The sequence below is a fragment of the Oculina patagonica genome, chromosome 4 (assembly GCF_052425735.1).
Source record: "Oculina patagonica isolate OP01 chromosome 4, crgOcupat, whole genome shotgun sequence".
In the NCBI taxonomy this organism is placed as follows: domain Eukaryota; kingdom Metazoa; phylum Cnidaria; class Anthozoa; order Scleractinia; family Oculinidae; genus Oculina; species Oculina patagonica.
In genome coordinates, this window is record NC_135761.1 from 26,939,191 (window position 1) to 26,964,194 (window position 25,004).

At 43.7% G+C, this 25,004-nt stretch overlaps 2 protein-coding genes and 1 long non-coding RNA gene across 3 annotated transcripts in view; 1 reads left to right on the forward strand and 2 right to left on the reverse strand.

Moving 5' to 3' along the window:
• Positions 1-25,004, reverse strand: part of LOC144650049 (polycystin family receptor for egg jelly-like) — a 145,398-nt gene that overhangs the window by 96,210 nt on the left and 24,184 nt on the right. The window lies entirely within an intron of this gene.
• The window catches only part of LOC144650107 (uncharacterized), a 150,855-nt gene that overhangs the window by 10,965 nt on the left and 114,886 nt on the right, over positions 1-25,004 (reverse strand). The gene's annotated exons all lie outside the window — the stretch shown is intronic.
• LOC144652085 (uncharacterized) overlaps positions 1-25,004 on the forward strand; it is a 32,789-nt gene that overhangs the window by 4,526 nt on the left and 3,259 nt on the right. The window lies entirely within an intron of this gene.

Sequence of the window (25,004 nt, forward strand, 5' to 3'; positions counted from 1 at the left end):
AGGCTACAAATATTTATGCAGGCCTCTCTGAGCGTTTCGGCTCGATTTTGCCAAAGTCCGCATTTTGGTGGGCCTAGTTCGAATTATGAGCTGAAATTTTTTTTCTAAACAAAGTTTTTGAAAATGGTTGCAAACGGTCTCTACTCTGTGGGAAAAACGGTTGCAGGCGTTTTTGAGCGTTTCGGCCCGATTTTTTCCACAGGCCGTCATTTGGTGAGCTACTGCCTTCAAAAAGGCTACAAACATTTATGCAGGCCTCTCTGAGCGTTTCGGCTCGATTTTTTACAAAGTCCGCATTTTGGTGGGCCTAGTTCGAATTATGAGCTGAAATTTTTTTTTCTGAGCAAAGTTCTTGAAAATGGCTGCAAACGGTCTTTACTCTATGCGAAAAACGGTTGCAGTCGTTTTTGAGCGTTTCGGCCCGATTTTTCCACAGGCCGTCATTTGGTGAGCTACTGCCTTAAAAAAGGCTACAAACATTTATGCAGGCCTCTCTGAGCGTTTCGGCTCGATTTTGCCAAAGTCCGCTTTTTGGGGAGCACAGGTCGAGTTATGAGCTAAAATGTTTTTTCTGAACAAAACTCTTGAAAATGGCTGCAAGCGGTCTTTACTCTATGCGAAAAGCGGTTGCTGGCGTTTTTGAGCGTTTCGGTCCAATTTGTCCACAGGCGATGATTTGGTGAGCTATTATCTTGAAAAGAGCTTCAAACACTTTTGCAGGCCTCTCTAATCGCTTCCGCACGATTTTGCTCAAGTCCGCTTTTTGGTGAGCCCAGGTTGAAGTATTAGCTGAAATTTATTTTCTGAGCAAAGTTCTTGAAAATGGGTGCAAACGGTCTCTACTCTTGGCAAAAACGGTTGCAGGCGTTTTTGAGCGTTTCCGCCCGATTTTTCAACAAGCCGTCATTTGGTGAGCTACTGCCTTGAAAAAGGCCACAAGCATATATGCAGGCCTCTCTGAGCGTTTCGGCTCGATTTTGCCAAAGTCCGCTTTTTGGTGAGAACAGGTCGAGTTATGAGCTGAAATGTTTTTTCTGAACAAAATTCTTGAAAATGGCTGGAAGCGGTCTTTACTAATTCTTGAAAATGGCTGGAAGCGGTCTTTACTCTACGCGAAAAGCGGTTGCAGGCGTTTTTGAGCATTTCGGCCCAATTTGTCCACAGGCCATTATTTGGTGAGCTATTACCTTGAAAAGAGCTTCAAACACTTTTGCAGGCCTCTCTGAGGGTTTCGGCTCGATTTTGCCAAAGTCCGCTTTTTGGTGGGCCCAGTTCGAATTATTAGCTGAAATGGTTTTGCTGAGCAAAGTTCTTGAAAATGGCTGCAAACGGTCTTTACTCTATGCGAAAATCGGTTGCAGTCGTTTTTGAACGTTTCGGCCCGATTTTTCCACAGGCCGTCATTTGGTGAGCTACTGCCTTGAAAAAAGCCACAAGCATTTATGCAGGCCTCTCTGAGCGTTTCGGCTCGATTTTGCCAAAGTCCGCATTTTGGTGGGCCTAGTTCGAATTATGAGCTGAAATTTTTTTTTCTGAGCAAAGTTCTTGAAAATGGCTGCAAACGGTCTCTACTCTGTGGGAAAAACGGTTGCAAGAGGTTTTGAGCGTTTCGGCCCGATTTTTCCACAAGCCGTCATTTGGTGAGCTACTGCCTTGAAAAAGGCCACAAGCATTTATGCAGGCCTCTCTGAGCGTTTCGGCTCGATTTTGCCAAAGTCCGCATTTTGGTAGGCCTAATTCGAATTATGAGCTGAAATTTTTTTTCTGAGCAAAGTCCTTGAAAATGGCTGCAAACGGTCTCTACTCTGTGGGAAAAACGGTTGCAGGCGTTTTTGAGCGTTTCCGCCCGATTTTTCAACAAGCCGTCATTTGGCGAGCTACTGCCTTGAAAAAGGCCACAAGCATATATGCAGGCCTCTCTGAGCGTTTCGGCTCGATTTTGCCAAAGTCCGCTTTTTGGTGGGCCTAGTTCGAATTATGAGCTGAAATTTTTTTTTCTGAGCAAAGTTCTTCAAAATGGCTGCAAACGGTCTCTACTCTGTGGGAAAAACGGTTGCACGCGTTTTTGAGCGTTTCCGCCCGATTTTTCAACAAGCCGTCATTTGGCGAGCTACTGCCTTGAAAAAGGCCACAAGCATATATGCAGGCCTCTCTGAGCGCTTCCGCTCGATTTTGCTCAAGTCCGCTTTTTGGTGAGCCCAGGTTGAAGTATGAGCTGAAATTTTTTTTCTGAGCAAAGTTCTTGAAAATGGCTGGAAACGGTCTCTACTCTGGGGGAAAAACGGTTGCAGGCGTTTTTGAACGTTTCGGCCCGATTTTTTAACAAGCCGTCATTTGGTGAGCTACTGCCTTGAAAAAGGCCACAAGCATTTATGCAGGCCTCTCTCCGCTTTTGGTGGGCCCAGGTCGAATTATTAGCTGAAATGGTTTCTCTGAGCAAAGCTCTTGAAAATGGCTGCAAACGGTCTTTACTCTATGCGAAAAACGGTTGCAGTCGTTTTTGAGCGTTTCGGCCCAATTTGTCCACAGGCCGTCATTTGGTGAGCTACTGCCTTGAAAAAGGCTACAAGCAGTTATGCAGGCCTCTCTGAGCGTTTCGGCTCGATTTTGCCAAAGTCCGCTTTTTGGTGAGCCCAGGTTGAAGTATGAGCTGAAATTTTTTTTCTGAGCAAAGTTCTTGAAAATGGCTGGAAACGGTCTCTACTCTGTGGGAAAAACGGTTGCAGGCGTTTTTGTGCGTTTCGGCCCGATTTTTCCACAAGCCGTCATTTGGTGAGCTACTGCCTTGAAAAAGGCCACAAGCATTTATGCAGGCCTCTCTGAGCGTTTCGGCTCGATTTTGCCAAAGTCCGCTTTTTGGTGAGCCCAGGTTGAAGTATGAGCTGAAATTTTTTTTCTGAGCAAAGTTCTTGAAAATGGCTGCAAACGGTCTCTACTCTGTGGGAAAAACGGTTGCAGGCTTTTTTGAACGTTTCGGCCCGATTTTTCAACAAGCCGTCATTTGGTGAGCTACTGCCTTGAAAAAGGCCACAAGCATTTATGCAGGCCTCTCTGAGCGTTTCGTCTCGATTTTGCCAAAGTCCGCATTTTGGTGCGCCTAGTTCGAATTATGAGCTGAAATTTTTTTTCTGAGCAAAGTTCTTGAAAATGGCTGCAAACGGTCTCTACTCTGTGGGAAAAGTGGTTGCAGGCGTTTTTGAGCGTTTCGGCCTGATTTTTCAACAAGCCGTCATTTGGTGAGCTACTGCCTTGAAAAAGGCCACAAGCATTTATGCAGGCTTCTCTGAGCGTTTCGGCTCGATTTTGCCAAAGTCCGCATTTTCGTGGGCCTAGTTCGAATTATGAGCTGAAATTTTATTTCTGAGCAAAGTTCTTTAAAATGGCTGCAAACGGTCTTTACTCTATGCGAAAATCGGTTGCAGTCGTTTTTGAACGTTTCGGCCCGATTTTTCCACAGGCCGTCATTTGGTGAGCTACTGCCTTGAAAAAGGCCACAAGCATTTATGCAGGCCTCTCTGAGCGTTTCGGCTCGATTTTGCCAAAGTCCGCTTTTTGGGGAGCACAGGTCGAGTTATGAGCTGAAATGTTTTTTCTGAACAAAACTCTTGAAAATGGCTGGAAGCGGTCTTTTTTTTTTTTTTTTTTTTTTTTTTTTTTTTTTTGCAAGTACTTACAACATTAAACATACAACATTACGATGATTACAAAATATAGATCACTAACTTTACAAAAGGAGCTACTTTACAGTACAGCTTAGAAAGTGTGGAAAAATAGTTACAAAAATTACTCTACTTTATGAAGTCAATACTATTAACATTACAACACTTTCGAAACACTTAGGCTAACATTACAACACTTAGGCTAACAATGCAAAAAGAAATAACAAATAACATTGCCTATAATTGTTACCAGAAAGAAAAATGAACGATGTAGCGAGATACAAAAACAAAAGGAAACTAAATGTTTTGTAAAAAATTCCATTTCTTGATATAGTTATCGTATTTACCGGATTTGATAGCAATATGTTTTTCTAAGGATAGTTTGTCGCGAACGAGGGATATGTACTCGTTAAACTGAACTTTATTTTTTTTGCCGGTGTTAAGGTATAAAAAGTATTTTCCTAATATAATAAGATGGTTTAGGGCTAAACAACCACGAGGAGAGTCCAATATACCATATAAGACATCTAAGTTCGAAAGATGGACTCCTTTTCTACTATGAATATTGTACCAATCTTGAAAATCTACCCAGAAAGTTTTTGCTTGAGTGCACTCTATAAAAAGGTGCCAGATGGTATGGATTTCGGTAGGGCAAAAAGGACAAGTTGGGGAGTCAACTTTCTTCATCTTATGTAATAAGCTATTCGTAGGTAGGATGCGATGGATGATCTTGTACTGGAACATCATCATTTTGGTTTCTTTTGTAACGTTAAAAGGTAAAAGATAAACCTTACACAGATTGTTCTTTTCTACCCCATATTCAATAAGTTTCCTTTCTGCTGTGGGGGGAGATAACTTTTCTAGGGATAACAGTTTTTCATAGAGAGTTTTACAACTCAACGATTCGCTTATTGAATCAAGGGGTTTAATGGGTAGTTGGTTGTTAGAGTCTAAAAGCTTTTTCCACGAGCGAGGGAAAGCAGAAATGATGCTGTAATACTGTAGAAAATTAAACTTAGTCTTGAATTTTTCGCAAAGAGAATTAAAAGATAGAAAGCGATTTTTTTCTGTGTTAAGCAAGTCTGATATGTGCGTGACTCCAGCCCGATGCCAATGTGGAAAATAAATCGATTTTTTATTAACAATCAGAAACCTGTTGTTCCAGATTACTTGCTCTAGTACTTCAGATTTATTTTGTGGATCGGTCGCAGTGATTTTCTGCCAATGGGCTATGATGTCTTTGTAAAATCTTGGGAGGCGTTCACTTAGGCAAAGAAGCTTACAGTCATAGTTACACTGAAATAAGAAAGTGCCACCGACGTTGGCAAGGAAAGAGGCTGGGATATATTTCCATGGAGCGTCGTGGTCTGAACATAGGCGATTTACCCAGTTTAATTTTAGAGCTTTGTCAAAAATGGCGAAATCTTTTTACTCTATGCGAAAAGCCGTTGCAGGCGTTTTTGAGCGTTTCGGCCCAATTTGTCCACAGGCCATGATTTGGTGAGCTATTATCTTGAAAAGAGCTTCAAACACTTTTGCAGGCCTCTCTGAGCGCTTCCGCTCGATTTTGCTCAAGTCCGCTTTTTGGTGAGCCCAGGTTGAAGTATGAGCTGAAATTTTTTTTCTGAGCAAAGTTCTTGAAAATGGCTGGAAACGGTCTCTACTCTGTGGGAAAAACGGTTGCAAGAGGTTTTGAGCGTTTCGGCCCGATTTTTCCACAAGCCGTCATTTGGTGAGCTACTGCCTTGAAAAAGGCCACAAGCATTTATGCAGGCCTCTCTGAGCGTTTCGGCTCGATTTTGCCAAAGTCCGCATTTTGGTAGGCCTAATTCGAATTATGAGCTGAAATTTTTTTTCTGAGCAAAGTCCTTGAAAATGGCTGCAAACGGTCTCTACTCTGTGGGAAAAACGGTTGCACGCGTTTTTGAGCGTTTCCGCCCGATTTTTCAACAAGCCGTCATTTGGCGAGCTACTGCCTTGAAAAAGGCCACAAGCATATATGCAGGCCTCTCTGAGCGCTTCCGCTCGATTTTGCTCAAGTCCGCTTTTTGGTGAGCCCAGGTTGAAGTATGAGCTGAAATTTTTTTTCTGAGCAAAGTTCTTGAAAATGGCTGGAAACGGTCTCTACTCTGGGGGAAAAACGGTTGCAGGCGTTTTTGAACGTTTCGGCCCGATTTTTTAACAAGCCGTCATTTGGTGAGCTACTGCCTTGAAAAAGGCCACAAGCATTTATGCAGGCCTCTCTCCGCTTTTGGTGGGCCCAGGTCGAATTATTAGCTGAAATGGTTTCTCTGAGCAAAGCTCTTGAAAATGGCTGCAAACGGTCTTTACTCTATGCGAAAAACGGTTGCAGTCGTTTTTGAGCGTTTCGGCCCAATTTGTCCACAGGCCGTCATTTGGTGAGCTACTGCCTTGAAAAAGGCTACAAGCAGTTATGCAGGCCTCTCTGAGCGTTTCGGCTCGATTTTGCCAAAGTCCGCTTTTTGGTGAGCCCAGGTTGAAGTATGAGCTGAAATTTTTTTTCTGAGCAAAGTTCTTGAAAATGGCTGGAAACGGTCTCTACTCTGTGGGAAAAACGGTTGCAGGCGTTTTTGTGCGTTTCGGCCCGATTTTTCCACAAGCCGTCATTTGGTGAGCTACTGCCTTGAAAAAGGCCACAAGCATTTATGCAGGCCTCTCTGAGCGTTTCGGCTCGATTTTGCCAAAGTCCGCTTTTTGGGGAGCACAGGTCGAGTTATGAGCTGAAATGTTTTTTCTGAACAAAACTCTTGAAAATGGTTGGAAGCGGTCTTTAGTCTATGCGAAAAACGGTTGCAGTCGTTTTTGAACGTTTCGGCCCGATTTTTCCACAGGCCGTTATTTGGTGAGCTACTACCTTGAAAAAGGCTACAAACATTTATGCAGGCCTCTCTGAGCGCTTCCGCTCGATTTTGCCAAAGTCCGCATTTTGGTGAGCCCAGGTTGAAGTATGAGCTGAAATTATTTTTCTGAGCAAAGTTCTTGAAAATGGCTGCAAACGGTCTTTACTCTATGCGAAAATCGGTTGCAGTCGTTTTTGAACGTTTCGACCCGATTTTTCCACAGGCCGTCATTTGGTGAGCTACTGCCTTGAAAAAGGCTACAAACATTTATGCAGGCCTCTCTGAGCGTTTCGGCTCGATTTTGCCAAAGTCCGCTTTTTGGGGAGCACAGGTCGAGTTATGAGCTGAAATGTTTTTTCTGAACAAAACTCTTGAAAATGGCTGTAAGCGGTCTTTACTCTATGCGAAAAGCGGTTGCAGGCGTTTTTGAGCGTTTCGGCCCAATTTGTCCACAGGCCATGATTTGGCGAGCTACTGCCTTGAAAAAGGCCACAAGCATTTATGCAGGCCTCTCTGAGCGTTTCGGCTCGATTTTGCCAAAGTCCGCTTTTTGGTGAGCCCAGGTTGAAGTATGAGCTGAAATTTTTTTTCTGAGCAAAGTTCTTGAAAATGGCTGCAAACGGTCTCTACTCTGTGGGAGAAACGGTTGCAGGCTTTTTTGAACGTTTCGGCCCGATTTTTCAACAAGCCGTCATTTAGTGAGCTACTGCCTTGAAAAAGGCCACAAGCATTTATGCAGGCCTCTCTGAGCGTTTCGTCTCGATTTTGCCAAAGTCCGCATTTTGGTGCGCCTAGTTCGAATTATGAGCTGAAATTTTTTTTCTGAGCAAAGTTCTTGAAAATGGCTGCAAACGGTCTCTACTCTGTGGGAAAAGTGGTTGCAAGCGTTTTTGAGCGTTTCGGCCTGATTTTTCAACAAGCCGTCATTTGGTGAGCTACTGCCTTGAAAAAGGCCACAAGCATTTATGCAGGCTTCTCTGAGCGTTTCGGCTCGATTTTGCCAAAGTCCGCATTTTCGTGGGCCTAGTTCGAATTATGAGCTGAAATTTTATTTCTGAGCAAAGCTCTTTAAAATGGCTGCAAACGGTCTTTACTCTATGCGAAAATCGGTTGCAGTCGTTTTTGAACGTTTCGGCCCGATTTTTCCACAGGCCGTCATTTGGTGAGCTACTGCCTTGAAAAAGGCCACAAGCATTTATGCAGGCCTCTCTGAGCGTTTCGGCTCGATTTTGCCAAAGTCCGCATTTTGGTGGGCCTAGTTCGAATTATGAGCTGAAATTTTTTTTCTGAGCAAAGTTCTTGAAAATGGCTGCAAACGGTCTTTACTCTATGCGAAAATCGGTTGCAGTCGTTTTTGAACGTTTCGGCCCGATTTTTCCACAGGCCGTCATTTGGTGAGCTACTGCCTTGAAAAAGGCTACAAACATTTATGCAGGCCTCTCTGAGCGTTTCGGCTCGATTTTGCCAAAGTCCGCATTTTGGTGGGCCTAGTTCGAATTATGAGCTGAAATTTTTTTTCTGAGCAAAGTTCTTGAAAATGGCTGCAAACGGTCTTTACTCTATGCGAAAATCGGTTGCAGTCGTTTTTGAACGTTTCGGCCCGATTTTTCCACAGGCCGTCATTTGGTGAGCTACTGCCTTGAAAAAGGCCACAAGCATTTATGCAGGCTTCTCTGAGCGTTTTGGCTCGATTTTGCCAAAGTCCGCATTTTGGTGGGCCTAGTTCGAATTATGAGCTGAAATTTTTTTTCTGAGCAAAGTTCTTGAAAATGGCTGCAAACGGTCTCTACTCTGTGGGAAAAACGGTTGCAGGCGTTTTTGTGCGTTTCGGCCCGATTTTTCCACAAGCCGTCATTTGGTGAGCTACTGCCTTGAAAAAGGCCACAAGCATTTATGCAGGCCTCTCTGAGCGTTTCGGCTCGATTTTGCCAAAGTCCGCTTTTTGGTGAGCACAGGTCGAGTTATGAGCTGAAATGTTTTTTCTGAACAAAACTCTTGAAAATGGTTGGAAGCGGTCTTTACTCTATGCGAAAAACGGTTGCAGTCGTTTTTGAACGTTTCGGCCCGATTTTTCCACAGGCCGTTATTTGGTGAGCTACTACCTTGAAAAAGGCTACAAACATTTATGCAGGCCTCTCTGAGCGCTTCCGCTCGATTTTGCCAAAGTCCGCATTTTGGTGAGCCCAGGTTGAAGTATGAGCTGAAATTATTTTTCTGAGCAAAGTTCTTGAAAATGGCTGCAAACGGTCTTTACTCTATGCGAAAATCGGTTGCAGTCGTTTTTGAACGTTTCGACCCGATTTTTCCACAGGCCGTCATTTGGTGAGCTACTGCCTTGAAAAAGGCTACAAACATTTATGCAGGCCTCTCTGAGCGTTTCGGCTCGATTTTGCCAAAGTCCGCTTTTTGGGGAGCACAGGTCGAGTTATGAGCTGAAATGTTTTTTCTGAACAAAACTCTTGAAAATGGCTGTAAGCGGTCTTTACTCTATGCGAAAAGCGGTTGCAGGCGTTTTTGAGCGTTTCGGCCCAATTTGTCCACAGGCCATGATTTGGCGAGCTACTGCCTTGAAAAAGGCCACAAGCATTTATGCAGGCCTCTCTGAGCGTTTCGGCTCGATTTTGCCAAAGTCCGCTTTTTGGTGAGCCCAGGTTGAAGTATGAGCTGAAATTTTTTTTCTGAGCAAAGTTCTTGAAAATGGCTGCAAACGGTCTCTACTCTGTGGGAAAAACGGTTGCAGGGGTTTTAGAGCGTTTCGGCCCGATTTTTTAACAAGCCGTCATTTGGCAAGCTACTGCCTTGAAAAAGGCCACAAGCATTTATGCAGGCCTCTCTGAGCGTTTCGGCTCGATTTTGCCAAAGTCCGCTTTTTGGTGGGCCCAGTTCGAATTATTAGCTGAAATGGTTTTTCTGAGCAAAGTTCTTGAAAATGGCTGCAAACGGTCTTTACTCTATGCGAAAAACGGTTGCAGTCGTTTTTGAGCGTTTCGGCCCAATTTGTCCACAGTTCGTCATTTGGTGAGCTACTGCCTTGAAAAAGGCTACAAACATTTATGCAGGCCTCTCTGAGCGTTTCGGCTCGATTTTGCCAAAGTCCGCTTTTTGGGGAGAACAGGTCGAGTTATGAGCTGAAATGTTTTTTCTGAACAAAACTCTTGAAAATGGCTGGAAGCGGTCTTTTTTTTTTTTTTTTTTTTTTTTTTTTTTTTTTGCAAGTACTTACAACATTAAACATACAACATTACGATGATTACAAAATATAGATCACTAACTTTACAAAAGGAGCTACTTTACAGTACAGCTTAGAAAGTGTGGAAAAATAGTTACAAAAATTACTCTACTTTATGAAGTCAATACTATTAACATTACAACACTTTCGAAACACTTAGGCTAACATTACAACACTTAGGCTAACAATGCAAAAAGAAATAACAAATAACATTGCCTATAATTGTTACCAGAAAGAAAAATGAACGATGTAGCGAGATACAAAAACAAAAGGAAACTAAATGTTTTGTAAAAAATTCCATTTCTTGATATAGTTATCGTATTTACCGGATTTGATAGCAATATGTTTTTCTAAGGATAGTTTGTCGCGAACGAGGGATATGTACTCGTTAAACTGAACTTTATTTTTTTTGCCGGTGTTAAGGTATAAAAAGTATTTTCCTAATATAATAAGATGGTTTAGGGCTAAACAACCACGAGGAGAGTCCAATATACCATATAAGACATCTAAGTTCGAAAGATGGACTCCTTTTCTACTATGAATATTGTACCAATCTTGAAAATCTACCCAGAAAGTTTTTGCTTGAGTGCACTCTATAAAAAGGTGCCAGATGGTATGGATTTCGGTAGGGCAAAAAGGACAAGTTGGGGAGTCAACTTTCTTCATCTTATGTAATAAGCTATTCGTAGGTAGGATGCGATGGATGATCTTGTACTGGAACATCATCATTTTGGTTTCTTTTGTAACGTTAAAAGGTAAAAGATAAACCTTACACAGATTGTTCTTTTCTACCCCATATTCAATAAGTTTCCTTTCTGCTGTGGGGGGAGATAACTTTTCTAGGGATAACAGTTTTTCATAGAGAGTTTTACAACTCAACGATTCGCTTATTGAATCAAGGGGTTTAATGGGTAGTTGGTTGTTAGAGTCTAAAAGCTTTTTCCACGAGCGAGGGAAAGCAGAAATGATGCTGTAATACTGTAGAAAATTAAACTTAGTCTTGAATTTTTCGCAAAGAGAATTAAAAGATAGAAAGCGATTTTTTTCTGTGTTAAGCAAGTCTGATATGTGCGTGACTCCAGCCCGATGCCAATGTGGAAAATAAATCGATTTTTTATTAACAATCAGAAACCTGTTGTTCCAGATTACTTGCTCTAGTACTTCAGATTTATTTTGTGGATCGGTCGCAGTGATTTTCTGCCAATGGGCTATGATGTCTTTGTAAAATCTTGGGAGGCGTTCACTTAGGCAAAGAAGCTTACAGTCATAGTTACACTGAAATAAGAAAGTGCCACCGACGTTGGCAAGGAAAGAGGCTGGGATATATTTCCATGGAGCGTCGTGGTCTGAACATAGGCGATTTACCCAGTTTAATTTTAGAGCTTTGTCAAAAATGGCGAAATCTTTTTACTCTATGCGAAAAGCCGTTGCAGGCGTTTTTGAGCGTTTCGGCCCAATTTGTCCACAGGCCATGATTTGGTGAGCTATTATCTTGAAAAGAGCTTCAAACACTTTTGCAGGCCTCTCTGAGCGCTTCCGCTCGATTTTGCTCAAGTCCGCTTTTTGGTGAGCCCAGGTTGAAGTATGAGCTGAAATTTTTTTTCTGAGCAAAGTTCTTGAAAATGGCTGGAAACGGTCTCTACTCTGTGGGAAAAACGGTTGCAAGAGGTTTTGAGCGTTTCGGCCCGATTTTTCCACAAGCCGTCATTTGGTGAGCTACTGCCTTGAAAAAGGCCACAAGCATTTATGCAGGCCTCTCTGAGCGTTTCGGCTCGATTTTGCCAAAGTCCGCATTTTGGTAGGCCTAATTCGAATTATGAGCTGAAATTTTTTTTCTCAGGAAAGTCCTTGAAAATGGCTGCAAACGGTCTCTACTCTGTGGGAAAAACGGTTGCACGCGTTTTTGAGCGTTTCCGCCCGATTTTTCAACAAGCCGTCATTTGGCGAGCTACTGCCTTGAAAAAGGCCACAAGCATATATGCAGGCCTCTCTGAGCGCTTCCGCTCGATTTTGCTCAAGTCCGCTTTTTGGTGAGCCCAGGTTGAAGTATGAGCTGAAATTTTTTTTCTGAGCAAAGTTCTTGAAAATGGCTGGAAACGGTCTCTACTCTGGGGGAAAAACGGTTGCAGGCGTTTTTGAACGTTTCGGCCCGATTTTTTAACAAGCCGTCATTTGGTGAGCTACTGCCTTGAAAAAGGCCACAAGCATTTATGCAGGCCTCTCGCGTGGCTCCGCTTTTGGTGGGCCCAGGTCGAATTATTAGCTGAAATGGTTTCTCTGAGCAAAGCTCTTGAAAATGGCTGCAAACGGTCTTTACTCTATGCGAAAAACGGTTGCAGTCGTTTTTGAGCGTTTCGGCCCAATTTGTCCACAGGCCGTCATTTGGTGAGCTACTGCCTTGAAAAAGGCTACAAGCAGTTATGCAGGCCTCTCTGAGCGTTTCGGCTCGATTTTGCCAAAGTCCGCTTTTTGGTGAGCCCAGGTTGAAGTATGAGCTGAAATTTTTTTTCTGAGCAAAGTTCTTGAAAATGGCTGGAAACGGTCTCTACTCTGTGGGAAAAACGGTTGCAGGCGTTTTTGTGCGTTTCGGCCCGATTTTTCCACAAGCCGTCATTTGGTGAGCTACTGCCTTGAAAAAGGCCACAAGCATTTATGCAGGCCTCTCTGAGCGTTTCGGCTCGATTTTGCCAAAGTCCGCTTTTTGGGGAGCACAGGTCGAGTTATGAGCTGAAATGTTTTTTCTGAACAAAACTCTTGAAAATGGTTGGAAGCGGTCTTTAGTCTATGCGAAAAACGGTTGCAGTCGTTTTTGAACGTTTCGGCCCGATTTTTCCACAGGCCGTTATTTGGTGAGCTACTACCTTGAAAAAGGCTACAAACATTTATGCAGGCCTCTCTGAGCGCTTCCGCTCGATTTTGCCAAAGTCCGCATTTTGGTGAGCCCAGGTTGAAGTATGAGCTGAAATTATTTTTCTGAGCAAAGTTCTTGAAAATGGCTGCAAACGGTCTTTACTCTATGCGAAAATCGGTTGCAGTCGTTTTTGAACGTTTCGACCCGATTTTTCCACAGGCCGTCATTTGGTGAGCTACTGCCTTGAAAAAGGCTACAAACATTTATGCAGGCCTCTCTGAGCGTTTCGGCTCGATTTTGCCAAAGTCCGCTTTTTTGGGGAGCACAGGTCGAGTTATGAGCTGAAATGTTTTTTCTGAACAAAACTCTTGAAAATGGCTGTAAGCGGTCTTTACTCTATGCGAAAAGCGGTTGCAGGCGTTTTTGAGCGTTTCGGCCCAATTTGTCCACAGGCCATGATTTGGCGAGCTACTGCCTTGAAAAAGGCCACAAGCATTTATGCAGGCCTCTCTGAGCGTTTCGGCTCGATTTTGCCAAAGTCCGCTTTTTGGTGAGCCCAGGTTGAAGTATGAGCTGAAATTTTTTTTCTGAGCAAAGTTCTTGAAAATGGCTGCAAACGGTCTCTACTCTGTGGGAGAAACGGTTGCAGGCTTTTTTGAACGTTTCGGCCCGATTTTTCAACAAGCCGTCATTTAGTGAGCTACTGCCTTGAAAAAGGCCACAAGCATTTATGCAGGCCTCTCTGAGCGTTTCGTCTCGATTTTGCCAAAGTCCGCATTTTGGTGCGCCTAGTTCGAATTATGAGCTGAAATTTTTTTTCTGAGCAAAGTTCTTGAAAATGGCTGCAAACGGTCTCTACTCTGTGGGAAAAGTGGTTGCAAGCGTTTTTGAGCGTTTCGGCCTGATTTTTCAACAAGCCGTCATTTGGTGAGCTACTGCCTTGAAAAAGGCCACAAGCATTTATGCAGGCTTCTCTGAGCGTTTCGGCTCGATTTTGCCAAAGTCCGCATTTTCGTGGGCCTAGTTCGAATTATGAGCTGAAATTTTATTTCTGAGCAAAGCTCTTTAAAATGGCTGCAAACGGTCTTTACTCTATGCGAAAATCGGTTGCAGTCGTTTTTGAACGTTTCGGCCCGATTTTTCCACAGGCCGTCATTTGGTGAGCTACTGCCTTGAAAAAGGCCACAAGCATTTATGCAGGCCTCTCTGAGCGTTTCGGCTCGATTTTGCCAAAGTCCGCATTTTGGTGGGCCTAGTTCGAATTATGAGCTGAAATTTTTTTTCTGAGCAAAGTTCTTGAAAATGGCTGCAAACGGTCTTTACTCTATGCGAAAATCGGTTGCAGTCGTTTTTGAACGTTTCGGCCCGATTTTTCCACAGGCCGTCATTTGGTGAGCTACTGCCTTGAAAAAGGCCACAAGCATTTATGCAGGCTTCTCTGAGCGTTTTGGCTCGATTTTGCCAAAGTCCGCATTTTGGTGGGCCTAGTTCGAATTATGAGCTGAAATTTTTTTTCTGAGCAAAGTTCTTGAAAATGGCTGGAAACGGTCTCTACTCTGTGGGAAAAACGGTTGCAGGCGTTTTTGTGCGTTTCGGCCCGATTTTTCCACAAGCCGTCATTTGGTGAGCTACTGCCTTGAAAAAGGCCACAAGCATTTATGCAGGCCTCTCTGAGCGTTTCGGCTCGATTTTGCCAAAGTCCGCTTTTTGGTGAGCACAGGTCGAGTTATGAGCTGAAATGTTTTTTCTGAACAAAACTCTTGAAAATGGTTGGAAGCGGTCTTTACTCTATGCGAAAAACGGTTGCAGTCGTTTTTGAACGTTTCGGCCCGATTTTTCCACAGGCCGTTATTTGGTGAGCTACTACCTTGAAAAAGGCTACAAACATTTATGCAGGCCTCTCTGAGCGCTTCCGCTCGATTTTGCCAAAGTCCGCATTTTGGTGAGCCCAGGTTGAAGTATGAGCTGAAATTATTTTTCTGAGCAAAGTTCTTGAAAATGGCTGCAAACGGTCTTTACTCTATGCGAAAATCGGTTGCAGTCGTTTTTGAACGTTTCGACCCGATTTTTCCACAGGCCGTCATTTGGTGAGCTACTGCCTTGAAAAAGGCTACAAACATTTATGCAGGCCTCTCTGAGCGTTTCGGCTCGATTTTGCCAAAGTCCGCTTTTTGGGGAGCACAGGTCGAGTTATGAGCTGAAATGTTTTTTCTGAACAAAACTCTTGAAAATGGCTGTAAGCGGTCTTTACTCTATGCGAAAAGCGGTTGCAGGCGTTTTTGAGCGTTTCGGCCCAATTTGTCCACAGGCCATGATTTGGCGAGCTACTGCCTTGAAAAAGGCCACAAGCATTTATGCAGGCCTCTCTGAGCGTTTCGGCTCGATTTTGCCAAAGTCCGCTTTTTGGTGAGCCCAGGTTGAAGTATGAGCTGAAATTTTTTTTCTGAGCAAAGTTCTTGAAAATGGCTGCAAACGGTCTCTACTCTGTGGGAAAAACGGTTGCAGGGGTTTTAGAGCGTTTCGGCCCGATTTTTTAACAAGCCGTCATTTGGCAAGCTACTGCCTTGAAAAAGGCCACAAGCATTTATGCAGGCCTCTCTGAGCGTTTCGGCTCGATTTTGCCAAAGTCCGCTTTTTGGTGGGCCCAGTTCGAATTATTAGCTGAAATGGTTTTTCTGAGCAAAGTTCTTGAAAATGGCTGCAAACGGTCTTTACTCTATGCGAAAAACGGTTGCAGTCGTTTTTGAGCGTTTCGGCCCAATTTGTCCACAGTTCGTCATTTGGTGAGCTACTGCCTTGAAAAAGGCTACAAACATTTATGCAGGCCTCTCTGAGCGTTTCGGCTCGATTTTGCCAAAGTCCGCTTTTTGGGGAGAACAGGTCGAGTTATGAGCTGAAATGTTTTTTCTGAACAAAACTCTTGAAAATGGCTGGAAGCGGTCTTTTTTTTTTTTTTTTTTTTTTTTTTTTTTTTTTTGCAAGTACTTACAACATTAAACATACAACATTACGATGATTACAAAATATAGATCACTAACTTTACAAAAGGAGCTACTTTACAGTACAGCTTAGAAAGTGTGGAAAAATAGTTACAAAAATTACTCTACTTTATGAAGTCAATACTATTAACATTACAACACTTTCGAAACACTTAGGCTAACATTACAACACTTAGGCTAACAATGCAAAAAGAAATAACAAATAACATTGCCTATAATTGTTACCAGAAAGAAAAATGAACGATGTAGCGAGATACAAAAACAAAAGGAAACTAAATGTTTTGTAAAAAATTCCATTTCTTGATATAGTTATCGTATTTACCGGATTTGATAGCAATATGTTTTTCTAAGGATAGTTTGTCGCGAACGAGGGATATGTACTCGTTAAACTGAACTTTATTTTTTTTGCCGGTGTTAAGGTATAAAAAGTATTTTCCTAATATAATAAGATGGTTTAGGGCTAAACAACCACGAGGAGAGTCCAATATACCATATAAGACATCTAAGTTCGAAAGATGGACTCCTTTTCTACTATGAATATTGTACCAATCTTGAAAATCTACCCAGAAAGTTTTTGCTTGAGTGCACTCTATAAAAAGGTGCCAGATGGTATGGATTTCGGTAGGGCAAAAAGGACAAGTTGGGGAGTCAACTTTCTTCATCTTATGTAATAAGCTATTCGTAGGTAGGATGCGATGGATGATCTTGTACTGGAACATCATCATTTTGGTTTCTTTTGTAACGTTAAAAGGTAAAAGATAAACCTTACACAGATTGTTCTTTTCTACCCCATATTCAATAAGTTTCCTTTCTGCTGTGGGGGGAGATAACTTTTCTAGGGATAACAGTTTTTCATAGAGAGTTTTACAACTCAACGATTCGCTTATTGAATCAAGGGGTTTAATGGGTAGTTGGTTGTTAGAGTCTAAAAGCTTTTTCCACGAGCGAGGGAAAGCAGAAATGATGCTGTAATACTGTAGAAAATTAAACTTAGTCTTGAATTTTTCGCAAAGAGAATTAAAAGATAGAAAGCGATTTTTTTCTGTGTTAAGCAAGTCTGATATGTGCGTGACTCCAGCCCGATGCCAATGTGGAAAATAAATCGATTTTTTATTAACAATCAGAAACCTGTTGTTCCAGATTACTTGCTCTAGTACTTCAGATTTATTTTGTGGATCGGTCGCAGTGATTTTCTGCCAATGGGCTATGATGTCTTTGTAAAATCTTGGGAGGCGTTCACTTAGGCAAAGAAGCTTACAGTCATAGTTACACTGAAATAAGAAAGTGCCACCGACGTTGGCAAGGAAAGAGGCTGGGATATATTTCCATGGAGCGTCGTGGTCTGAACATAGGCGATTTACCCAGTTTAATTTTAGAGCTTTGTCAAAAATGGCGAAATCTTTTTACTCTATGCGAAAAGCCGTTGCAGGCGTTTTTGAGCGTTTCGGCCCAATTTGTCCACAGGCCATGATTTGGTGAGCTATTATCTTGAAAAGAGCTTCAAACACTTTTGCAGGCCTCTCTGAGCGCTTCCGCTCGATTTTGCTCAAGTCCGCTTTTTGGTGAGCCCAGGTTGAAGTATGAGCTGAAATTTTTTTTCTGAGCAAAGTTCTTGAAAATGGCTGGAAACGGTCTCTACTCTGTGGGAAAAACGGTTGCAAGAGGTTTTGAGCGTTTCGGCCCGATTTTTCCACAAGCCGTCATTTGGTGAGCTACTGCCTTGAAAAAGGCCACAAGCATTTATGCAGGCCTCTCTGAGCGTTTCGGCTCGATTTTGCCAAAGTCCGCATTTTGGTAGGCCTAATTCGAATTATGAGCTGAAATTTTTTTTCTGAGCAAAGTCCTTGAAAATGGCTGCAAACGGTCTCTACTCTGTGGGAAAAACGGTTGCACGCGTTTTTGAGCGTTTCCGCCCGATTTTTCAACAAGCCGTCATTTGGCGAGCTACTGCCTTGAAAAAGGCCACAAGCATATATGCAGGCCTCTCTGAGCGCTTCCGCTCGATTTTGCTCAAGTCCGCTTTTTGGTGAGCCCAGGTTGAAGTATGAGCTGAAATTTTTTTTCTGAGCAAAGTTCTTGAAAATGGCTGGAAACGGTCTCTACTCTGGGGGAAAAACGGTTGCAGGCGTTTTTGAACGTTTCGGCCCGATTTTTTAACAAGCCGTCATTTGGTGAGCTACTGCCTTGAAAAAGGCCACAAGCATTTATGCAGGCCTCTCTCCGCTTTTGGTGGGCCCAGGTCGAATTATTAGCTGAAATGGTTTCTCTGAGCAAAGCTCTTGAAAATGGCTGCAAACGGTCTTTACTCTATGCGAAAAACGGTTGCAGTCGTTTTTGAGCGTTTCGGCCCAATTTGTCCACAGGCCGTCATTTGGTGAGCTACTGCCTTGAAAAAGGCTACAAGCAGTTATGCAGGCCTCTCTGAGCGTTTCGGCTCGATTTTGCCAAAGTCCGCTTTTTGGTGAGCCCAGGTTGAAGTATGAGCTGAAATTTTTTTTCTGAGCAAAGTTCTTGAAAATGGCTGGAAACGGTCTCTACTCTGTGGGAAAAACGGTTGCAGGCGTTTTTGTGCGTTTCGGCCCGATTTTTCCACAAGCCGTCATTTGGTGAGCTACTGCCTTGAAAAAGGCCACAAGCATTTATGCAGGCCTCTCTGAGCGTTTCGGCTCGATTTTGCCAAAGTCCGCTTTTTGGGGAGCACAGGTCGAGTTATGAGCTGAAATGTTTTTTCTGAACAAAACTCTTGAAAATGGTTGGAAGCGGTCTTTAGTCTATGCGAAAAACGGTTGCAGTCGTTTTTGAACGTTTCGGCCCGATTTTTCCACAGGCCGTTATTTGGTGAGCTACTACCTTGAAAAAGGCTACAAACATTTATGCAGGCCTCTCTGAGCGCTTCCGCTCGATTTTGCCAAAGTCCGCATTTTGGTGAGCCCAGGTTGAAGTATGAGCTGAAATTATTTTTCTGAGCAAAGTTCTTGAAAATGGCTGCAAACGGTCTTTACTCTATGCGAAAATCGGTTGCAGTCGTTTTTGAACGTTTCGACCCGATTTTTCCACAGGCCGTCATTTGGTGAGCTACTGCCTTGAAAAAGGCTACAAACATTTATGCAGGCCTCTCTGAGCGTTTCGGCTCGATTTTGCCAAAGTCCGCTTTTTGGGGAGCACAGGTCGAGTTATGAGCTGAAATGTTTTTTCTGAACAAAACTCTTGAAAATGGCTGTAAGCGGTCTTTACTCTATGCGAAAAGCGGTTGCAGGCGTTTTTGAGCGTTTCGGCCCAATTTGTCCACAGGCCATGATTTGGCGAGCTACTGCCTTGAAAAAGGCCACAAGCATTTATGCAGGCCTCTCTGAGCGTTTCGGCTCGATTTTGCCAAAGTCCGCTTTTTGGTGAGCCCAGGTTGAAGTATGAGCTGAAATTTTTTTTCTGAGCAAAGTTCTTGAAAATGGCTGCAAACGGTCTCTACTCTGTGGGAAAAACGGTTGCAGGCTTTTTTTGAACGTTTCGGCCCGATTTTTCAACAAGCCGTCATTTAGTGAGCTACTGCCTTGAAAAAGGCCACAAGCATTTATGCAGGCCTCTCTGAGCGTTTCGTCTCGATTTTGCCAAAGTCCGCATTTTGGTGCGCCTAGTTCGAATTATGAGCTGAAATTTTTTTTCTGAGCAAAGTTCTTGAAAATGGCTGCAAACGGTCTCTACTCTGTGGGAAAAGTGGTTGCAAGCGTTTTTGAGCGTTTCGGCCTGATTTTTCAACAAGCCGTCATTTGGTGAGCTACTGCCTTGAAAAAGGCCACAAGCATTTATGCAGGCTTCTCTGAGCGTTTCGGCTCGATTTTGCCAAAGTCCGCATTTTCGTGGGCCTAGTTCGAATTATGAGCTGAAATTTTATTTCTGAGCAAAGCTCTTTAAAATGGCTGCAAACGGTCTTTACTCTATGCGAAAATCGGTTGCAGTCGTTTTTGAACGTTTCGGCCCGATTTTTCCACAGGCCGTCATTTGGTGAGCTACTGCCTTGAAAAAGGCCACAAGCATTTATGCAGGCCTCTCTGAGCGTTTCGGCTCGATTTTGCCAAAGTCCGCATTTTGGTGGGCCTAGTTCGAATTATGAGCTGAAATTTTTTTTCTGAGCAAAGTTCTTGAAAATGGCTGCAAACGGTCTTTACTCTATGCGAAAATCGGTTGCAGTCGTTTTTGAACGTTTCGGCCCGATTTTTCCACAGCCCGTCATTTGGTGAGCTACTGCCTTGAAAAAGGCTACAAACATTTATGCAGGCCTCTCTGAGCGTTTCGGCTCGATTTTGCCAAAGTCCGCATTTTGGTGGGCCTAGTTCGAATTATGAGCTGAAATTTTTTTTCTGAGCAAAGTTCTTGAAAATGGCTGCAAACGGTCTTTACTCTATGCGAAAATCGGTTGCAGTCGTTTTTGAACGTTTCGGCCCGATTTTTCCACAGGCCGTCATTTGGTGAGCTACTGCCTTGAAAAAGGCCACAAGCATTTATGCAGGCTTCTCTGAGCGTTTTGGCTCGATTTTGCCAAAGTCCGCATTTTCGTGGGCCTAGTTCGAATTATGAGCTGAAATTTTTTTTCTGAGCAAAGTTCTTGAAAATGGCTGGAAACGGTCTCTACTCTGTGGGAAAAACGGTTGCAGGCGTTTTTGTGCGTTTCGGCCCGATTTTTCCACAAGCCGTCATTTGGTGAGCTACTGCCTTGAAAAAGGCCACAAGCATTTATGCAGGCCTCTCTGAGCGTTTCGGCTCGATTTTGCCAAAGTCCGCTTTTTGGTGAGCACAGGTCGAGTTATGAGCTGAAATGTTTTTTCTGAACAAAACTCTTGAAAATGGTTGGAAGCGGTCTTTACTCTATGCGAAAAACGGTTGCAGTCGTTTTTGAACGTTTCGGCCCGATTTTTCCACAGGCCGTTATTTGGTGAGCTACTACCTTGAAAAAGGCTACAAACATTTATGCAGGCCTCTCTGAGCGCTTCCGCTCGATTTTGCCAAAGTCCGCATTTTGGTGAGCCCAGGTTGAAGTATGAGCTGAAATTATTTTTCTGAGCAAAGTTCTTGAAAATGGCTGCAAACGGTCTTTACTCTATGCGAAAATCGGTTGCAGTCGTTTTTGAACGTTTCGACCCGATTTTTCCACAGGCCGTCATTTGGTGAGCTACTGCCTTGAAAAAGGCTACAAACATTTATGCAGGCCTCTCTGAGCGTTTCGGCTCGATTTTGCCAAAGTCCGCTTTTTGGGGAGCACAGGTCGAGTTATGAGCTGAAATGTTTTTTCTGAACAAAACTCTTGAAAATGGCTGTAAGCGGTCTTTACTCTATGCGAAAAGCGGTTGCAGGCGTTTTTGAGCGTTTCGGCCCAATTTGTCCACAGGCCATGATTTGGCGAGCTACTGCCTTGAAAAAGGCCACAAGCATTTATGCAGGCCTCTCTGAGCGTTTCGGCTCGATTTTGCCAAAGTCCGCTTTTTGGTGAGCCCAGGTTGAAGTATGAGCTGAAATTTTTTTTCTGAGCAAAGTTCTTGAAAATGGCTGCAAACGGTCTCTACTCTGTGGGAAAAACGGTTGCAGGCTTTTTAGAACGTTTCGGCCCGATTTTTCAACAAGCCGTCATTTGGTGAGCTACTGCCTTGAAAAAGGCCACAAGCATTTATGCAGGCCTCTCTGAGCGCTTCCGCTCGATTTTGCTCAAGTCCGCTTTTTGGTGGGCCCAGTTCGAATTATTAGCTGAAATGGTTTTTCTGAGCAGAGTTCTTGAAAGGCTGCAAACGGTCTTTACTCTATGCGAAAAACGGTTGCAGTCGTTTTTGAGCGTTTCGGCCCGATTTTTCCACAGCCCGTCATTTTCGCGAGCTACTGCCTTGAAAGAGGCCACAAGCATTTATGCACGCCTCTCTGAGCGTTTCGGCTCGATTTTGCCAAAGTCCGCTTTTTGGTGGGCCCAGTTCGAATTATTAGCTGAAATGGTTTTTCTGAGCAAAGTTCTTGAAAATGGCTGCAAACGGTCTTTACTCTATGCGAAAAACGGTTGCAGTCGTTTTTGAGCGTTTCGGCTCGATTTTTCCACAGCCCGTCATTTTGGCGAGCTACTGCCTTGAAAAAGGCCACAAGCATTTATGCAGGCCTCTCTGAGCGTTTCGGCTCGATTTTGCCAAAGTCCGCTTTTTGGTGAGCACAGGTCGAGTTATGAGCTGAAATGTTTTTTCTGAACAAAACTCTTGAAAATGGCTGGAAGCAGTCTTTACTCTATGCGAAAAGCGGTTGCAGGCGTTTTTGAGCGTTTCGGCCCAATTTGTCCACAGGCCATGATTTGGTGAGCTATTACCTTGAAAAGAGCTTCAAACACTTTTGCAGGCTTCTCTGAGCGCTTCCGCTCGATTTTCCTTAAGTCCGCTTTTTGGTGAGCCCAGGTTGAAGTATGAGCTGAAATTTTTTTTCTGAGCAAAGTTCTTGAAAATGGCTGCAAACGGTCTCTACTCTGTGGGAAAAACGGTTGCAGGCGTTTTTGAGCGTTTCGGTCCGATTTTTCAACAAGCCGTCATTTGGTGAGCTACTGCCTTGAAAAAGGCCACAAGCATCTATGCAGGCCTCTCTGAGCGCTTCCGCTCGATTTTGCTCAAGTCCGCTTTTTGGTGAGCCCAGGTTGAAGTATGAGCTGAAATTTTTTTTCTGAGCAAAGTTCTTGAAAATGGCTGCAAGCGGTCTTTACTCTATGCGAAAAGCGGTTGCAGGCGTTTTTGAGCATTTCGGCCCAATTTTTCCACAGGCCGTCATTTGGTGAGCTACTGTCCTTGAAAAAGGCCACAAGCATTTATGCAGGCCTCTCTGAGCGTTTCGGCTCGATTTTGACAAAGTCCGCATTTTGGTGGGCCTAGTTCGAATTATGAGCTGAAATTTTTTTTTCTGAGCAAAGTTCTTGAAAATGGCTGCAAACGGTCTTTACTCTATGCGAAAAACGGTTGCAGTCGTTTTTGAGCGTTTCGGCCCGATTTTTCCACAGGCCGTCATTTGGTGAGCTACTGCCTTAAAAAAGGCTACAAACATTTATGCAGGCCTCTCTGAGCGTTTCGGCTCGATTTTGCCAAAGTCCGCTTTTTGGGGAGCACAGGTCGAGTTATGAGCTAAAATGTTTTTTCTGAACAAAACTCTTGAAAATAGCTGCAAGCGGTCTTTACTCTATGCGAAAAGCGGTTGCTGGCGTTTTTGAGCGTTTCGGTCCAATTTGTCCACAGGCGATGATTTGGTGAGCTATTATCTTGAAAAGAGCTTCAAACACTTTTGCAGGCCTCTCTAATCGCTTCCGCACGATTTTGCTCAAGTCCGCTTTTTGGTGAGCCCAGGTTGAAGTATTAGCTGAAATTTATTTTCTGAGCAAAGTTCTTGAAAATGGGTGCAAACGGTCTCTACTCTTGGCAAAAACGGTTGCAGGCGTTTTTGAGCGTTTCCGCCCGATTTTTCAACAAGCCGTCATTTGGCGAGCTACTGCCTTGAAAAAGGCCACAAGCATATATGCAGGCCTCTCTGAGCGTTTCGGCTCGATTTTGCCAAAGTCCGCTTTTTGGTGGGCCTAGTTCGAATTATGAGCTAAAATTTTTTTTCTGAGCAAAGTTCTTGAAAATGGCTGCAAACGGTCTCTACTCTGTGGGGAAAACGGTTGCAGGGGTTTTAGAGCGTTTCGGCCCGATTTTTCAACAAGCCGTCATTTGGCAAGCTACTGCCTTGAAAAAAGCCACAAGCATTTATGCAGGCCTCTCTGAGCGCTTCCGCTCGATTTTGCTCAAGTCCGCTTTTTGGTGAGCCCAGGTTGAAATATGAGCTGAAATTTTTTTTCTGCGCAGAGTGCTTAAAAATGGCTGCAAACGGTCTCTACTCTGTAAGAAAAACGGTTGCAGGCGTTTTTGAGCGTTTCGGCCCGATTTTGCAACAAGCCGTCATTTGGTGAGCTACTGCCTTGAAAAAGGCCACAATTATTTATGCAGGCCTCTCTGAGCGTTTCGGCTTGATTTTGCCAAAGTCCGCTTTTTGGTGGGCCCAGTTCGAATTATGAGCTGAAATTTTTTTTCTGAGCAAAGTTCTTGAAAATGGCTGCAAACGGTCTCTACTCTGTGGGAAAAACGGTTGCAGGCGTTTTTGAGCGTTTCGGCCCGATTTTGCAACAAGCCGTCATTTGGTGAGCTACTGCCTTGAAAAAGGCCACAAGCATTTATGCAAGCCTCTCTGAGCGTTTCGGCTCGATTTTGCCAAAGTCCGCTTTTTGGTGGGCCCAGTTCGAATTATTAGCTGAAATGGTTTTTCTGAGCAAAGTTCTTGAAAATGGCTGCAAACGGTCTTTACTCTATGCGAAAAACGGTTGCATTCGTTTTTAAGCGTTTCGGCCCAATTTGTCCACAGGCCGTCATTTGATGAGCTACTGCCTTGAAAAAGACTACAAACATTTATGCACGCCTCTCTGAGCGTTTCGGCTCGATTTTGCCAAAGTCCGCTTTTTTGGGGAGCACAGGTCGAGTTATGAGCTGAAATGTTTTTACTGAACAAAACTCTTGAAAATGGCTGGAAGCGGTCTTTACTCTATGCGAAAAGCGGTTGCAGGCGTTTTTGAGCGTTTCGGTCCAATTTGTCCACAGGCCATGATTTGGTGAGCTATTATCTTGAAAAGAGCTTCAAACACTTTTGCAGGCCTCTCTGAGCGCTTCCGCACGATTTTGCTCAAGTCCGCTTTTTAGTGAGCCCAGGTTGAAGTATTAGCTGAAATTTATTTTCTGAGCAAAGTTCTTGAAAATGGCTGCAAACGGTCTCTACTCTGTGGGAAAACGGTTGCAGGCGTTTTTGAGCGTTTCGGCCCGATTTTTCAACAAGCCGTCATTTGGTGAGCTACTGCCTTGAAAAAGGCCACAAGCATTTATGCAGGCCTCTCTGAGCGTTTCGGCTCGATTTTGCCAAAGTCTGCTTTTTGGGGAGCACAGGTCGAGTTATGAGCTGAAATGTTTTTTCTGAAGAAAACTCTTGAAAATGGCTGGAAGCGGTCTTTACTCTATGCGAAAAACGGTTTCAGTCGTTTTTGAGCGTTTCGGCCCGATTTTTTGACAGGCCGTCATTTGGTGAGCTATTACCTTGAAAAGAGCTTCAAACACTTTTGCAGGCCTCTCTGAGCGCTTCCGCTCGATTTTGTTCAAGTCCGCTTTTTGGTGAGCCCAGGTTGAAGTATGAGCTGAAATGTTTTTTCTGAGCAAAATTCTTGAAAATGGCTGGAAACGGTCTGTGGGAAAAACGGTTGCAGGCGTTTTTGAGCGTTTCTGCCCGATTTTTCAACAAGCCGTCATTTGGTGAGCTACTGCCTTGAAAAAGGCCACAAGCATTTATGCAGGCCTCTCTGAGCGTTTCGGCTCGATTTTGCCAAAC